This window comes from Pseudophryne corroboree, chromosome 6, assembly GCF_028390025.1.
Source record: "Pseudophryne corroboree isolate aPseCor3 chromosome 6, aPseCor3.hap2, whole genome shotgun sequence".
NCBI lineage: Eukaryota > Metazoa > Chordata > Amphibia > Anura > Myobatrachidae > Pseudophryne > Pseudophryne corroboree.
In genome coordinates, this window is record NC_086449.1 from 587,530,465 (window position 1) to 587,549,344 (window position 18,880).

An 18,880-nucleotide genomic window follows, 5' to 3' on the forward strand; every position below is an offset into this window, starting at 1 on the left:
GCCAATTTTTCCATAAAAAAGCGGGAGAAAGGCCGCCGAGAAGGGGGCGGAGCCTATCTCCTCAGCACACTGGCGCCATTTTTTCCTCACAGCTCCGTTGGAGGAAGGCTCCCTGACTCTCCCCTGCAGTCCTGAACTACAGAAACAGGGTAAAACAAGAGAGGGGGGGCACTAATTTGGCAGATAAATATATACAGCAGCTATATCAGGGAAAAACACTTATATAAGGTTATCCCTATATATATATAGCGCTCTGGTGTGTGCTGGCAAACTCTCCCTCTGTCTCCCCAAAGGGCTAGTGGGGTCCTGTCCTCTGTCAGAGCATTCCCTGTGTGTGTGCTGTGTGTCGGTACGTTGTGTCGACATGTATGAGGAGGAAAATGGTGTGGAGGCGGAGCAATTGCCTGTGTTAGTGATGTCACCCCCTAGGGAGTCGACACCTGACTGGATGGTCTTATGGAAAGAATTACGTGATAGTGTCAGCACTTTACAAAAGACTGTTGACGACATGAGACAGCCGGCAAATCAGTTAATACCTGTACAGGCGTCTCAAACACCGTCAGGGGCTCTAAAACGCCCGTTACCTCAGGTCGATACAGACACTGACACGGACACTGACTCCAGTGTCGACGGTGAGGAAACAAACGTATTTTCCAGTAGGGCCACACGTTACATGATCACGGCAATGAAGGAGGTTTTGAACATTTCTGATACTACAAGTACCACAAAAAAGGGTATTATGTGGGGTGTGAAAAAACTACCCGTAGTTTTTCCTGAATCAGATGAATTAAATGAGGTGTGTGATGAAGCGTGGGTTTCCCCCGATAAAAAACAGCTAATTTCTAAAAAATTATTGGCATTATACCCTTTCCCGCCAGAGGTTAGGGCACGTTGGGAAACACCCCCTAGGGTAGATAAGGCGCTCACACGCTTATCAAAACAAGTGGCGTTACCGTCTCCTGATACGGCCGCCCTCAAGGAACCAGCTGATAGGAAGCTGGAAAATATCCTAAAAAGTATATACACACATACTGGTATTATACTGCGACCAGCAATCGCCTCAGCCTGGATGTGCAGTGCTGGGGTGGCTTGGTCGGATTCCCTGACTGAAAATATTGATACCCTGGACAGGGTCAATATATTATTGACTATAGAGCATTTAAAGGATGCATTTCTATATATGCGAGATGCACAGAGGGATATTTGCACTCTGGCATCAAGAGTAAGTGCGATGTCCATTTCTGCCAGAAGAGGGTTATGGACGCGACAGTGGTCAGGTGATGCGGATTCCAAACGGCATATGGAAGTATTGCCGTATAAAGGGGAGGAGTTATTTGGGGTCGGTCTATCGGACCTGGTGGCCACGGCAACGGCTGGGAAATCCACCTTTTTACCCCAGGTCACCTCTCAGCAGAAAAAGATACCGTCTTTTCAGGCTCAGTCCTTTCGTCCCCATAAGGGCAAGCGGGCAAAAGGCCACTCATATCTGCCCGGGGGCAGAGGAAGGGGAAAAAGACTGCAGCAGACAGCCTCTTCCCACGAACAGAAGCCCTCCCCCGCTTCTGCCAAGTCCTCAGCATGACGCTGGGGCCTTACAAGCGGACTCAGGCACGGTGGGGGCCCGTCTCAAGAATTTCAGCGCGCAGTGGGCTCACTCGCAAGTGGACCCCTGGATCCTGCAGGTAGTATCTCAGGGGTACAAATTGGAATTCGAGACGTCTCCCCCTCGCCGGTTCCTGAAGTCTGCTTTACCAACGTCTCCCCCCGACAGGGAGGCGGTATTGGAAGCCATTCACAAGCTGTATTCCCAGCAGGTGATAATCAAGGTACCCCTCCTACAACAGGGAAAGGGGTATTATTCCACGCTGTTTGTGGTACCGAAGCCGGACGGCTCGGTGAGACCCATTTTAAATCTGAAATCCTTGAACACTTACATAAAAAGGTTCAAGTTCAAGATGGAGTCACTCAGAGCAGTGATAGCGAACCTGGAAGAAGGGGACTATATGGTGTCTCTGGACATCAAGGATGCTTACCTCCATGTCCCAATTTGCCCTTCTCACCAAGGGTACCTCAGGTTTGTGGTACAGAACTGTCACTATCAGTTTCAGACGCTGCCGTTTGGATTGTCCACGGCACCCCGGGTCTTTACCAAGGTAATGGCCGAAATGATGATTCTTCTTCGAAGAAAAGGCGTCTTAATTATCCCTTACTTGGACGATCTCCTGATAAGGGAAAGGTCCAGAGAACAGTTAGAGGTCGGAGTAGCACTATCTCAAGTAGTACTACGACAGCACGGATGGATTCTAAATATTCCAAAATCGCAGCTGATTCCGACGACACGTCTGCTGTTCCTAGGGATGATTCTGGACACAGTACAGAAAAAGGTGTTTCTCCCGGAGGAGAAAGCCAGGGAGTTATCCGACCTAGTCAGGAACCTCCTAAGACCAGGCCAAGTGTCAGTGCATCAATGCACAAGGGTCCTGGGAAAGATGGTGGCTTCTTACGAAGCGATTCCATTCGGCAGATTCCACGCAAGAACTTTTCAGTGGGATCTGCTGGACAAATGGTCCGGATCGCATCTTCAAATGCATCAGCGGATAACCCTGTCTCCAAGGACAAGGGTGTCTCTCCTGTGGTGGTTACAGAGTGCTCATCTCCTAGAGGGCCGCAGATTCGGCATTCAGGATTGGGTCCTAGTGACCACGGATGCCAGCCTGAGAGGCTGGGGAGCAGTCACACAGGGAAAAAATTTCCAGGGCTTGTGGTCAAGCATGGAAACGTCACTTCACATAAATATCCTGGAACTAAGGGCCATTTACAATGCCCTAAGTCAGGCAAGGCCTCTGCTTCAGGGTCAGCCGGTGTTGATCCAGTCGGACAACATCACGGCAGTCGCCCACGTAAACAGACAGGGCGGCACAAGAAGCAGGAGGGCAATGACGGAAGTTGCAAGGATTCTTCGCTGGGCGGAAAATCATGTGATAGCACTGTCAGCAGTGTTCATTCCGGGAGTGGACAACTGGGAAGCAGACTTCCTCAGCAGACACGATCTTCACCCGGGGGAGTGGGGACTTCACCCAGAAGTCTTCCACATGATTGTGAACCGTTGGGAAAAACCAAAGGTGGACATGATGGCGTCCCGCCTCAACAAAAAACTGGACAGATATTGCGCCAGGTCAAGGGACCCTCAGGCAATAGCTGTGGACGCTCTGGTAACACCGTGGGTGTACCAGTCAGTATATGTGTTCCCTCCTCTGCCTCTCATACCCAAGGTACTGAGAATCATAAGAAGGAGAGGTGTAAAGACTATACTCGTGGCTCCGGATTGGCCAAGAAGGACTTGGTACCCGGAAATTCAAGAGATGCTCACGGAAGACCCGTGGCCTCTACCTCTAAGAAAGGACCTGCTCCAGCAGGGACCATGTCTGTTCCAAGACTTACCGCGGCTGCGTTTGACGGCATGGCGGTTGAACGCCGGATCCTGAAGGAAAAAGGCATTCCGGATGAAGTTATCCCTACCCTGATCAAAGCCAGGAAGGATGTAACTGTGCAACATTATCACCGTATTTGGCGTAAATATGTTGCGTGGTGTGAGGCCAGGAAGGCCCCTACAGAGGAATTTCAACTGGGTCGATTCCTGCATTTCCTGCAAACAGGACTGTCTATGGGCCTCAAATTAGGGTCCATTAAGGTTCAAATTTCGGCCCTGTCGATATTCTTCCAAAAAGAACTAGCTTCAGTTCCTGAAGTTCAGACGTTTGTCAAGGGGGTACTGCATATACAGCCTCCTTTTGTGCCTCCAGTGGCACCTTGGGATCTCAATGTAGTTTTGGGATTCCTAAAATCACATTGGTTTGAACCACTCACCACTGTGGACTTAAAATATCTCACATGGAAAGTGGTAATGCTGTTAGCCCTGGCTTCAGCCAGGCGTGTATCAGAATTGGCGGCTTTATCCTATAAAAGCCCTTACCTAATTTTTCATACGGACAGGGCAGAATTGAGGAGTCGTCCTCAATTTCTCCCTAAGGTGGTTTCAGCATTTCACTTAAACCAGCCTATTGTGGTGCCTGCGGCTACTAGGGACTTGGAGGATTCCAAGTTGCTGGACGTAGTCAGGGCCCTGAAAATATAGGTTTCCAGGACGGCTGGAGTCAGAAAATCTGACTCGCTGTTTATCCTGTATGCACCCAACAAGCTGGGTGCCCCTGCTTCTAAGCAGACGATTGCTCGTTGGATTTGTAGTACAGTTCAGCTTGCACATTCTGTGGCAGGCCTGCCACAGCCAAAATCTGTAAAAGCCCATTCCACACGGAAAGTGGGCTCATCTTGTGCGGCTGCCCGAGGGGTCTCGGCTTTACAACTTTGCCGAGCAGCTACTTGGTCAGGGGCAAATACGTTTGCAAAATTCTACAAATTTGATACCCTGGCTGAGGAGGACCTGGAGTTCTCTCATTCGGTGCTGCAGAGTCATCCGCACTCTCCCGCCCGTTTGGGAGCTTTGGTATAATCCCCATGGTCCTTTCGGAGTCCCCAGCATCCACTAGGACGTTAGAGAAAATAAGAATTTACTTACCGATAATTCTATTTCTCATAGTCCGTAGTGGATGCTGGGCGCCCATCCCAAGTGCGGATTGTCTGCAATACTTGTACATAGTTATTGTTACAAAAATCGGGTTATTATTGTTGTGAGCCATCTTTTCAGAGGCTCCTCTGTTATCATGCTGTGAACTGGGTTCAAATCACAAGTTGTACGGTGTGATTGGTGTGGCTGGTATGAGTCTTACCCGGGATTCAAAATCCTTCCTTATTGTGTACGCTCGTCCGGGCACAGTATCCTAACTGAGGCTTGGAGGAGGGTCATAGGGGGAGGAGCCAGTGCACACCAGGTAGTCCTAAAGCTTTTACTTTTGTGCCCAGTCTCCTGCGGAGCCGCTATTCCCCATGGTCCTTTCGGAGTCCCCAGCATCCACTACGGACTATGAGAAATAGAATTATCGGTAAGTAAATTCTTATTATGCCCTGCATATGGGCATTGTTTAGTTGCATAAATGCAATTTTGCATATATTAATGTGCCATGTGAAATTTCCTATTTAGAGATGTACTCGGCTCTTAACGCCAGAGTTAACGCGAGTTCGGATTTATCCAGATCTTTCTTATTGGCTAACCAAAACACGTGACATCCGGTTGTGCTGGGCGCTGGGAGCTAGGCTCCGGTCCACAGCCTGGAACAGTCACCCCTGTACTGGTTCCCAGCCTCCCAGCGGCAGCTCTGCTTCCATTTAAAGCCCTGCAGCTCGGGACACTTGTCCCAGCTTCCGTGGCTCTCTGCCTCCCTGTAGCGCTGAGGCATTGGGAGCGAAGCTCCAGGACCTCAACAATCAGTGCACACACTTTTGCCTGCCGAAAACAGGGAGCTGGCTAGCCTGGTCCCCACGTGTGGCACAGATCATGCTGCAGCGGCTCCCTTCTCCCCTGGAGCACCGGGGGTTAACCTACTGATCCACCGCATTGTGCTACAGCCCTCAGGACTGCAGTGCAAACATAACATTTTATTATTAAACCACCCCGCGCCTGGTGTATGTAATATATTTACACAGGGTGCCTATTGTCTTTTTAATTATGGTGCTGCAGCACGTGGTTATTCCTTTCAGTGCCGCGGCCACCATTAAACACGTGGGGGGCTGGCTCGCAACTGGGACCCGGCCAAACCATATTTTTTTTCTCTTGCGGGGGGCCTTGAGGAGGAAGAATGGAAAAAGCTTGCAAAAGATTTCCATTATTTTCTCTGACATTGCTTGTGCCTCTGTGTGAAAATGGAAAAAATCACGTGGAGAAACGCAGTTGATGGGACAGTCCCAAACTGAGAGGCATGAGAGGGCCCCAGTTGTATAGGATCCCCTGATGAACACAAGTTGCCTATTTAACCAATGGCTGAAATCCTTGCACTATTTCCAGAGAATGTTCTGGAAGCAAATGTCCACTCTATTGCACATAGAAATCCAGTTTTCTAAGGAGGGAGGCAACTTGAGTGAGGCCAATCGGTCTTTAATTCAGACTGGAGACCCTGTGAGAGGGTTAAGCTAAGTACACACTATACAATTATTGGTTCGATTTGCCAATAATTGGGACATTGGCCTGATTTATCATATAGTGTGTACAAACGATCGTTTTGACGATAATTCTGAAAAATCTTGCGCACACACACGAGCGATCGATTTTGCTATCTGTCATCCTAAACCAAAACTCTCTGCCACAATCGCCCGATACCTAGCAGTGTGTGTGCATTCTCAATAATCTGCCCATATTTCCTGTGTTTTCCTGTCACTATGTCATATGCAAATGCAGTGTGATGTGGCAGAAAATTGGTGACTGAAAAAAAAAAATCTTTGTGTGTAGCTCAGATATTGGTGCCTACAGTTTCCTGAAAAAAATTGTCCGATTGTCGAGCCGACCAAAACAAATCTGCCAGTGTGTAGCTAGCTTAAAGCTAGTTACACACTCTCCAATTATTGGCCCAATTTGCCAACAATCGAGTAATCTGCCTGTTTGATGGTGTAGTGAACTGTGTGGGCACCTGTGCATATTTCCTACGGTTTATCCTGATTACCTCATCTTCATTGTTAGAGATATGCAAATTCAGTGTGGTGTGGCAGAAAATTGGCAACTTTAAAACACAACAAACAAACAAAAAAAACAGCATAGTCTGTGCTACCAACATCAGGCCATTCCAAGTCAAAAAATCTACCCAATTGTTCGGATGATCAAAAAAATAAAATACAGTAGTGCTTGAAAGTTTGTGAACAGTTCAGAATTTTCTATATTTCTGCTAAAATTTGACCTAAAACTACCTCAGATTTTCAATACAAGTTCTAAAAGTTGATAAAAAGTACCTAGTCAAATGAGACAAAAAAAATTAGACATATGCTAATTTTTTTTGAGTAAAATTAACCAATCACATATCTGTGAGTGTCAAAAGTATGTGGACCTTTAGGTTTAGCAGATATTTTGAAGGTGAAATTGGAGACGACCATTTTCAATCTATGGGATAACAATCAGGTGTGAGTGGACAACCTTTCTATTTAAAGAACAGGGATCTATCAAAGTCTGATGTTCACAACACATGTTTGTGGAAGTGTATCATGCCATAAACAAAGATTTCTGAGGACCTCAGAGGAAGAGTTGTGGATGCACATCAGGCTGGAAAAGGTTACAAAACCATCTACTTTGTACTCCACCAATCAACAGTCAGACAGATTGTGTAGAATCGACCAACAAAGATCACACCAAGAGCAAGGCGTCTAATAGTTTGCAAGGTCACACAGGAACCCAGGTAACCTCTAAAAAACTGAAGACCTTTCTCACAGGAACCCAGGTAACCTCTAAAAAACTGAAGACCTTTCTCACATTAGCTAATGTTAATGTTCATGAGTCCACCATCTGTAGGACACTAAACAACAATGGTGTACGTGGATGGATCGCAAGGAGAACGCCAATGTTCTCCAAAAAGAAGCTTTTTGGTTTAAATGAGAAGCGTTATATTTGGAGAAAGAACACTGCATTCCAGCATAAAAACCTTTTATACCATCTGTAAAACACGGTGGTGGTATTATTGTTTGGGCCTGTTTTGCTGCATCTGGCCCAGGATAAATTGCCATCATTGATGCGACAATGAATTATGAATTATACCAGCATATTCTAAAGGAATCTGTCAGGACATCTGTCTGTCTGTGAGTTGCATCTCAAGAGAAAGTATGTCATGCAAGACAACGACCCAAAGCACACAAGTAATTTAACCAAAGAATGGTTAAAGAAGAAGTTTTTGAATGACCATGTCAAAGTCCTGACGTTAATCCAATCGAAATTTTGTGGAAGGACCAGAAGCGAGCAGTTCATGGAAGGAAACTTGCCAACATAACAGAGTTGAAGCTGTTTTGTACGAAGGAATGGGGTAAACTTCCTCCAAGACTATGTTCAGGACTAATCAATTACTGGAAATGTTTACATGCACTTATTGCTGCACAAGGGGGTCATACCAGATACCGAAAGCAAAGGTTCACATACTTTTCACACTCACAGATACGTGATATTGCATCATTTTCTTCAATAAAAAAAATTACCATGTCTCATTATTTTTTTTATTTTTTTTTGTATCATTTTGTTTGATTTTAGTTGATCTGCTTTTAGGAATTGTGTGAATATCGGAAGTAGTTTTAGGCCAAATTTAGCAGAAAAATAGAAAATTCTGAAGGGTTCACAAACTTTCAAGCACCATTGTAGTAAGTGCCTATCTTTCTTTATATAGTTAACACCTATTATGCAGCGCTTTACAGAGCATCTTTCAGTCATTCACATCAGTCCCTGTCCCAATGGAACTTACAATCTATATCACATTTCCGCACCAGGGTTCATTTTTTTTGTCAGAAACCAATAAACCTATGAGTATGTTTATGGCATGTGGATGGTAACAAGATTGCTTGAAGAAAAACCCACATAAACACTGAGAACATACAAACTCTACACATAGGGGTATATGCAATTCACGGCGAATCGCGGCAAATAATCGCCATTTTTTAATTCGACACAATTCGACAGGTGAATTCCGGCAGGTGGCTGCCGGAATTCACCATATTCAATGAAAAACGTATTCGAAAGTCCCGCGGGCGAAAAACGGCCGATTTGCCGGATTTTGCCGCGATTTAAAAAAATGGGAAAAACCCGTATAAAAAATGGCGTGGGGTCCCCCCTTCAAAGCATAACCAGCCTCGGGCTCTTCGAGCTGGTCCTGGTTCTAAAAATGCGGGGGAAAATTGGGCAGGGATCCCCCGTATTTTTAAAACCAGCACCGGGCTCTGCGCCTGGTGCTGGTGCAAAAAATACGGGGGACAAAAAGAGTAGGGGTCCCCCGTATTTTTTACACCAGCATCAGGCTCCACTAGCTGGACAGATAATGCCACAGCCGGGGGTCACTTTTATACAGTGCCCTGCGGCCGTGGCATTAAATATCCAACTAGTCAACCCTGGCCGGGGTACCCTGGGGGAGTGGGGACCCCTTCAATCAAGGGGTCCCCCCCCCAGCCACCCAAGGGCCAGGGGTGAAGCCCGAGGCTGTCCCCCCCCATCCAATGGCTGCGGATGGGAGGCTGATAGCCTTGAGAAAAATGACAAGAATATTGTTTTTTCCAGCAGTACTACAAGTCCCAGCAAGCCTCCCCCGCAAGCTGGTACTTGGAGAACCACAAGTACCAGCATGCGGGAGAAAACCGGGCCCGCTGGTACCTGTAGTTCTACTGGAAAAAAAATACCCAAATAAAAACAGTACACAGACACAGTGACAGTAAAACTTTATTACACACTGCCGACACACACATACTTACCTATGTTGACACGCCGACTGCCACCGTCTCCGACGATCCGAGGGTACCTGTGAAAAAAATTATACTCACCTTCCAGCGTCCAGAGGTACATCCACGTCCAGAGATACATCCACGTACTTGTTAAAAAAAAAAAACGAACACTCGTACCACCGGACTGAAAGGGGTCCCATGCTTTCACATCAGACCCCTTTCCCCGAATGCCGGGACACCACGTGACTCCTGTCACTGAAGTCCCTTCAGCCAATCAGGAAGCGCTACTTCCGTGGCGCTCACCTGATTGGCTGTGCGCTGTCTGAGCTGTCAGACAGCGCATCGCAAAGCCTCTCCATTACTTTCAATGGTGAGAACTTTGCCGTCTGCGGGGGTTACCCGCGGTCAGCCGCTGACCGGCGGGTGACCTCACCGCTAGCCGCTAAGTTCCCACCATTGAAAGTAATGGACGGAGCTGTGCGATGCGCTGTCTGAGTTCAGGCAGCGCACAGCCAATCAGGTGAGCGCAACGAAGTTGCGATTCCTGATTGGCTTTAGAGACCTTTCTGTGACAGCTGTCACTCTGAGAGGTCTCTCTGCATTCGGGGTATGGGGTCCCATGTGTAAGCATGGGACCCCTTTCAGTCCGGCATGGTACGGGTGTCCGGTTTGTTTTTTTTAACAAGTACGTGGATTTATCTCTGGACCCTGGCTGAGGTGAGTATATTGATCTTTTCTTTTCAGGTATCCGTGGATTCTACTTGGAGAAGAGGACCGATGTCGGCGTGTGAACATAGGTAAGTATGTGTGTGTCGACGTATGAAATAAAGTTTTACTGTCACGGTGTGTGTGTCCTGTTTTTATTTGGGTATTTTTTTTCCAGTAGAACTACAGGTAATAGATAATATACAATGGGCGCTATGTTTATTATACTTTCAATTAATTGCAGCTCACACAAGAAGGATCTGGAAGTCCTCCTAAATAAGGAAACACTGTACCTAAACAATTATAATAAGATCATACGTGTGAGCGCACATATATTAAAAAATGTGGTTAATTAGGCTGCTGGTTAGATAAATAAAAATACTTTTATTATTATAAAGCAGACTGAATACATAAAAGAATATATTTAAAAACCATCAAAATGGAAATCACAGAATGAATTTATACATATATCCCCGCTATGGCCAATTGGACTTCATGTGATTAGTATTAAGCATGCATGCCTGTGGAGTTAGTTGGTTAGTTAGAACAAATCATAGTTCTTATATACAGTCCTGGTCGTTAGTACTGTTCAGTCCCTTCAGTGAATTTTTGGTAGTGCTGTTAGTATGTAATTGATTACAGGAACCAAAGGTTGTCCCTTAATATATTTTAATAGCACAGTCCATGAGAACAGCTTTCCTCAGGTAATGTTATATGTTACCAGTTGCACTGGTTGGGAGTGTGATACTGATGGTTTGTTTATAATCAGTTATTCCCCCGTCGTGACATTCGTATGGGCAATGCTTACCCTCCCACTCTGCGGCGGTTCACGTGTCCACGGCTGGGTTGAATCACACTGAGGGCAAGAACTTTGTCCAACTTGGCGGTAACACGCTCCAAGCGTGGGATTCAGCAGGGAGCGCTCGGCCGCGCGTCGCGGCTTCCGGATTGAGCGGTGCTTCCGGCTTCCGGTTTCCGATGCGCTCCACCTGCGTTCCACTTGACGCTGTTAAGTCACCTGACGCGTTTCTCCGCCTTTTTTGGGTGGCGGTTTCTTCAGAGGTTGAAACCTCTGAAGAAACCGCCACCCAAAAAAGGCGGAGAAACGCGTCGGGTGACTTAACAGCGTCAAGTGGAACGCAGGTGGAGCGCATCGGAAACCGGAAGCACCGCTCAATCCGGAAGCCGCGACGCGCGGCCGAGCGCTCCCTGCTGAATCCCACGCTTGGAGCGTGTTACCGCCAAGTTGGACAAAGTTCTTGCCCTCAGTGTGATTCAACCCAGCCGTGGACACGTGAACCGCCGCAGAGTGGGAGGGTAAGCATTGCCCATACGAGTGTCACGACGGGGGAATAACTGATTATAAACAAACCATCAGTATCACACTCCCAACCAGTGCAACTGGTAACATATAACATTACCTGAGGAAAGCTGTTCTCATGGACTGTGCTATTAAAATATATTAAGGGACAACCTTTGGTTCCTGTAATCAATTACATACTAACAGCACTACCAAAAATTCACTGAAGGGACTGAACAGTACTAACGACCAGGACTGTATATAAGAACTATGATTTGTTCTAACTAACCAACTAACTCCACAGGCATGCATGCTTAATACTAATCACATGAAGTCCAATTGGCCATAGCGGGGATATATGTATAAATTCATTCTGTGATTTCCATTTTGATGGTTTTTAAATATAATAATAAAAGTATTTTTATTTATCTAACCAGCAGCCTAATTAACCACATTTTTTAATATATGTGCGCTCACACGTATGATCTTATTAGAACTACAGGTACCAGCGGGCCCGTTTTTCTCCCGCATGCTGGTACTTGTGGTTCTCCAAGTACCAGCTTGCGGGGGAGGCTTGCTGGGACTTGTAGTTCTTCTGGAAAAAACAATATTCTTGACATTTTACCAAGGCTATCAGCCTCCCATCCGCAGCCCTTGGATGGGGGGGACAGCCTCGGGCTTCACCCCTGGCCCTTGGGTGGCTGGGGGGGGGGACCCCTTGATTGAAGGGGTCCCCACTCCCCCAGGGTACCCCGGCCAGGGGTGACTAGTTGGATATTTAATGCCATGGCCGCAGGGCACTGTATAAAAGTGACCCCCGGCTGTGGCATTATCTGTCCAGCTAGTGGAGCCCGATGCTGGTGTAAAAAATACGGGGGACCCCTACTCGTTTTGTCCCCCGTATTTTTTGCACCAGCACCAGGCGCAGAGCCCGGTGCTGGTTTTAAAAATACGGGGGATCCCCTGTCAATTTTTTCCCCGCATTTTTAGAACCAGCTCGAAGAGCCCGAGGCTGGTTATGCTTTGGAGGGGGGACCCCACGCCATTTTTTTCAGGGATTTCACCATTCCATCTATTAAAAAAAAAAAAAAAAAAAAAATATTATTTTTAAAAATATATAAATAATACTTGTGCCTCCCAAAAAGACAAACCAAGTACCTAATCCCTTCTAATATAAATAGATCTGATATTACCACGAAAAAACCCCACAAAAAAAGCATGTTTTAAATTTTTTTTATTGGTTTCACCCTCCAAAGTGTGGCGGATTGAAAATGACGAATTTGCTGTCTAAAAGCACTGCTGTCGAATTTCCAAACTTGAATTGAATATGCTTTTGTCGAATTGCAGCACTTGTATCATTGCAGAAAAGTCGAATTTGCAAAAAGTCGAATTTCAAAAAGTCGAATTTTGAAAGTCCGTTTTTTTTGACGGAAAGCACTGAATTGCATTGACGAAATTTTTTTTTTGGCGAAAAATACCCGAAATTCGACAATTTCGGGAATTCGACCGCAATTGCATATACCCCATAGTTCCTTGGACAGGAAATAAACTCAGGACCGTAGGGCTGTGAAGCAGTAATGCTGCCCAGTGTTGCAACTAGAATATCGTTCCATTGTAGTACTGATACCGTATCCTTGAATTGCACCACATACTAGTCCATTGTACTGACTGAACAAAAGAACTCCAGAGGCTACCTACAGAAGAGGCACACCCTGGCTCACTTGAAAAATCCTATGAGGACTTTCCATAAAGGAAGCGAGCAAAAAACATATACAGGTTGAGTATCCCATATCCAAATACTCCGAAATACGGAATATTCCGAAATACGGACTTTTTTGAGTGAGAGTGAGATAGTGAAACCTTTTGTTTTTTGATGGCTCAATGTACACAAACTTTGTTTAATACTCAGTTATTAAAAATATTGTATTAAATGACCTTCAGGCTGTGTGTATAAGGTGTATATGAAACATAAATGAATTGTGTGAACGTACACACACTTTGTTTAATGCACAAAGTTATAAAAAATATTGGCTAAAATTACCTTCAGGCTGTGTGTATAAGGTGTATATGTGACATAAATGCATTCTGTGCTTAGACTTGGGTCCCATCACCATGATATCTCATTATGGTATGCAATTATTCCAAAATACGGAAAAATCCGATATCCAAAATTCCTCTAGTCCCAAGCATTTTGGATAAGGGATACTCAACCTGTATAAGAAACTGTGTCTTGATTGGAAAGTAATTAATTTGGATTGAGCACCTGTTAAGGAAGTAAAGTAGGAGATGCTGATGATGGAGTAGTTTTAATTAGCATGTTCTGGATTTCATTTGCGTTGAGAGTCATAGTAGAACTGCCACCAGTTTGAGTGTGGTATCTTGTTGCTGCTGTTTTCTAGCCGTGCTATTGTATGTTGCAGTGGGTATCTTTTGGGCATTGAATTTCATGCATGATTCATTTTGGGCCATATCTTTATATCAGGAATTCTGAAGCATGTAAGCTTTTTTCCGTGTGTTTTTTTTCCTGTTTACTCTTCTCAATACAGCTGTGCAGAATGTAAGGTGGTACACGTTTTCATCAGGGACCACCTCACTGAGGTACAGTATGCACCTTGCTGCTGACACCATGCAAGTTGCAGTGTCCCATGTCAGTATCCGACATAACCGACAGGAACAGATGACAAAGAGACCGAGGATATCCCTTGAAGAATGAACAGATGACAATGAGTCAAGAGGATATCTGGAAAAAAAGAGCTGGAAGTGAGAAGCTGGGTACCAGGAAACTGGAAGAAGATCCCAAGTACAAGGAACAGGAGGAGGCAGCAGTTAGACACTGCAGTCAACCAAATAACACAACAGAACCTGAGAATCATGAAGCAGGCTTATTTAAATGCTCACTGATAAGGAGGTGGCCTTTTAGCTGGGCCTGGTTATGTGACCAATTCTTAAATGTGCACCTGAAGGTCACTTTTCTGTACTCAGCAATTTACTCTCAAACCTATAAAACACTGACAAGTATGCCAATGCTTTGTATAAACCGGTATGAATGAATAAATAACTGGGAAGTACACAATCAGAGAGCTCTATCGACAAGTAATTCTATTTTAACACTGGTCTAGGTTCATTCATTTAGTGATAGAAAACATCCTTGTAATGTTCCAATAGTTCGCAGGCTTGATGTTATATACTGAGAAAAGATCCACTGGAACAAAAATAAAGTTATTGTGAAGACACTGCAGACACATTTATATTTTTGTCTGTCCCTACCTACAGATGCTGTGCATTCTACAAACACTTGTGGCTCCCACCTTCCTTTTGGGGTACAATGCAGCTGTTTTGGAATATAATTTCCTATTTCTCTAATGTCCTAGTGGATGCTGGGGACTCCGTAAGGACCATGGGGAATAGACGAGCTCCGCAGGAGACAGGGCACTTTAAGAAAGAATTTGGATACTGGTGTGCTCTGGCTCCTCCCTCTATGTCCCTCCTCCAGACCTCAGTTTGAATCTGTGCCCGGACGAGCTGGGTGCTACTTAGTGAGCTCTCCTGAGCTTGCTAAAAAGAAAGTATTTTGTAAGGTTTTTTTTATTTTCAGAGAGATCTGCTGGCAACAGACTCTCTGCTACGTGGGACTGAGGGGAGAGAAGCAGCCCTACTCACTGAAGATAGGTCCTGCTTCTTAGGCTACTGGACACCATTAGCTCCAGAGGGATCGTACACAGGATCGCACCCTTGGTCGTCCGATCCCGGAGCCGCGCCGCCGTCCCCCTTGCAGAGCCGGAAGACAGAAGCCGGTGACAGAAGCAAGAAGACTTCGAAATCGGCGGCAGAAGACTCAAGTCTTCATATGAGGTAGCGCACAGCACTGCAGCTGTGCGCCATTGCTCCCACACTATACCCACATACTCTGGTCACTGTAGGGTGCAGGGCGCAGGGGGCGGGGCGCCCTGGGCAGCAATTAGAGACCTCTTGGCAAAAGTGGGCATATATACAGTTGGGCACTGTATATATGCATGGGCCCCCGCCATATTTTTACACAAAAACGCGGGACAGAAGCCCGCCGCTGAGGGTGCGGGGCTTCTTCCTCAGCACTCACCAGCGCCATTTTCTCTCCACAGCTCCGCTGAGAGGAAGCTCCCCAGGCTCTCCCCTGCAGAATCACGGTAGAAGAGGGTAAAAAGAGAGGGGGGGGGGGCACATAAATTTGGCGCAAAAACAGTATATACAGCAGCTACTGGGTTAACACTAAGTTACTGTGTGATTCCTGGGACATATAGCGCTGGGGTGTGTGCTGGCATACTCTCTCTCTGTCTCTCCAAAGGGCCTTGTGGGGGAACTGTCTTCAAATAGAGCATCCCCTGTGTGTGTGGTGTGTCGGTACGTTTGTGTCGGCATGTTTGACGAGGAAGGCTATGTGGAAACAGAGTGGGGAACAAATGAATGTGGGGTCGCCGCCGACGGCGCCGACACCCGATTGGATGGATATGTGGAAGGTTTTAAATGATGTTACTTCCTTGCATAAAAGGTTGGATAAAGCTGAAGCCTTGGGACAGACGGGGTCTCAGCCCATGCCTGATCCTATGTCGTAGAGGCCGTCAGGGTCTCAGAAGTGCCCACTATCCCAAATTGTTGACACAGATATCGACATGGATTCTGACTCCAGTGTCGATGGCGATGATGCAAAGTTACAGCCTAAAATGGCTAAAGCCATCCGTTACATGATTATAGCAATGAAAGATGTGTTGCACATCACAGAGGAAACCCCAGTCCCTGACAAGAGGGTTTATATGTATGGGGAAAAAAGGCAAGAGGTGACCTTTCCCCCTTCACATGAGTTAAATGAGTTATGTGAAAAGGCTTGGGAATCTCCAGATAGAAAACTGCAGATTTCCAAACAAATGCTTATGGCGTATCCTTTCGCGCCAACGGACAGGTTACGCTGGGAATCCTCCCCTAGGGTGGACAAAGCTCTCACACGCTTATCCAAGAGGGTAGCCCTGCCGTCACAGGATACGGCCACCCTAAAAGATGCTGCGGATAGAAAGCAGGAGGGTATCCTGAAGTCCATTTATACACATTCAGGTACCTTACTAAGGCCGGCGATTGCGTCGGCCTGGATGTGTAGTGCTGTAGCAGCATGGACAGATACCTTATCTGAGGAACTTGATACCTTGGACAAGGATACTATATTAATGACCCTGGGGCATATAAAAGACGCTGTCCTATATATGAGAGATGCTCAAAGAGACATTAGCCTACTGGGCTCTAGAATAAATGCAATGTCGATTTCTGCCAGAAGGGTCCTGTGGACTCGGCAATGGACAGGTGATGCCGACTCAAAAAGGCACATGGAGGTTTTACCTTACAAGGGTGAGGAATTGTTTGGGGACGGTCTCTCGGACCTGGTCTCCACAGCTACGGCTGGAAAGTCAAATTTTTTGCCATATGTTCCCTCACAACCTAAGAAAGCACCGTATTACCAAATGCAGTCCTTTCGATCACAACAAGGCAAGAAAGTCCGAGGTGCGTCCTTTCTGGCCAGAGGCAGGGGTAGAGGAAAGAAGCTGCACAATACAGCTAGTTCCCAGGAACAGAACTCTTCCCCGGCTTCCACTAAATCCACTGCATGACGCTGGGGCTCCACAGGCGGAGCTAGGCCCGGTGGGGGCGCGTCTTCGAAATTTCAGCCACAAGTGGGTTCACTCCCAGGTGGATCCCTGGGCTATAGAGATTGTGTCTCAGGGATACAAGCTGGAATTCGAAGAGATGCCCCTTCACCGTTACCTCAAATTGGCCCTGCCAGCTTCCCCCTTAGAGAGGGAGATAGTGTTAGCTGCAATTCACAAATTGTATCTTCAGCAGGTGGTGGTAAAGGTTCCCCTCCTTCAACAGGGAATGGGTTACTATTCGACCTTGTTTGTGGTACCGAAACCGGACGGTTCGGTCAGACCCATATTGAATTTAAAATCCCTGAACATATACCTGAAAAGGTTCAAGATGGAATCGCTCAGAGCGGTCATCGCAAGCCTGGAGGAGGGGGATTTTATGGTGTCTCTGGACATAAAGGATGCTTACCTTCATGTCCCCATTTATCCACCTCATCAGGAGTACCTCAGATTTGTGGTACAGGATTGTCATTACCAATTCCAGACGTTGCCGTTTGGTCTCTCCACGGCACCGAGAATATTTACCAAGGTAATGGCGGAAATGATGGTGCTCCTGCGACGGCAAGGAGTCACAATTATCCCATACTTGGACGATCTCCTCATAAAGGCGAGGTCCAGAGAGCAGTTGCTGATCAGCGTGGCACGCTCTCAGGAAGTGTTACAACAGCACGGCTGGATTCTGAATATTCCAAAGTCGCAGTTGATTCCTACGACTCTTCTGCCCTTCCTGGGCATGATTCTGGACACAGGCCAGAAGAGGGTTTATCTCCCGATGGAGAAGGCTCAGGAGCTCATGACACTGGTCAGAGACCTATTAAAAACACAACAGGTGTCGGTGCATCACTGCACTCGACTCCTGGGAAAGATGGTGGCATCATACGAGGCCATTCCCTTCGGAAGGTTCCATGCGAGGACTTTTCAATGGGATCTGTTGGACAAGTGGTCCGGATCACATCTACAAATGCATCGGCTGATCACCCTATCCCCCAGGGCCAGGGTGTCTCTCCTGTGGTGGTTGCAGAGTGCTCACCTTCTCGAGGGCGGCAGATTCGGCATTCAGGACTGGGTCCTGGTGACCACGGACGCAAGCCTCCGAGGGTGGGGAGCAGTCACACAGGGAAAAAATTTCCAAGGTCTGTGGTCAAGTCAGGAGACTTGCCTTCACATCAACATCCTGGAACTAAGGGCAATATACAATGCCCTACGTCAAGCGGAGACCCTGCTTCGCGACCGACCGGTGCTGATTCAGTCAGACAACATCACTGCAGTGGCTCATGTAAACCGCCAAGGCGGCACAAGGAGTAGGGTGGCGATGGCGGAAGCCACCAGAATTCTTCGCTGGGCGGAGAAACACGTAAGCGCACTGTCAGCAGTGTTCATTCCGGGAGTGGACAACGGGGAAGCAGACTTCCTCAGCAGGCACGACCTCCACCCGGGAGAGTGGGGACTTCATCAAGAATTCTTCGCGCAGATTGCAAGTCGGTGGGAACTGCAACAAGTAGACATGATGGCATCCCGCCTCAACAAAAAGCTACAGAGGTATTGCGCCAGGTCAAGAGACCCTCAGGCGATAGCTGTAGACGCACTAGTGACACAGTGGGTGTTCCAGTCGGTCTATGTATTTCCTCCTCTTCCTCTCATACCAAAGGTGCTGAGAATCATAAGAAGAAGAGGTGTGAGAACAATACTCATTGTTCCGGATTGGCCAAGAAGGACTTGGTATCCAGAGCTGCAAGAAATGATCACAGAGGACCCATGGCCTCTGCCTCTAAGACAGGACTTGTTGCAACAGGGGCCCTGTCTGTTCCAAGACTTACCGCGGCTGCGTTTGACGGCATGGCGATTGAACGCCGGATCCTAG

At 46.8% G+C, this 18,880-nt stretch overlaps 1 long non-coding RNA gene across 1 annotated transcript in view; it reads right to left on the reverse strand.

Annotated features, from left to right (window-relative positions):
* Positions 1–13,640: 13,640 nt before the first annotated feature.
* LOC134933031 (uncharacterized) overlaps positions 13,641–18,880 on the reverse strand; it is an 88,685-nt gene continuing 83,445 nt past the window's right edge. The window contains exon 2 of the long non-coding RNA XR_010179570.1: positions 13,641–14,093. This is a non-coding gene — a long non-coding RNA (uncharacterized LOC134933031). The remainder of the gene's footprint in view (positions 14,094–18,880) is intronic.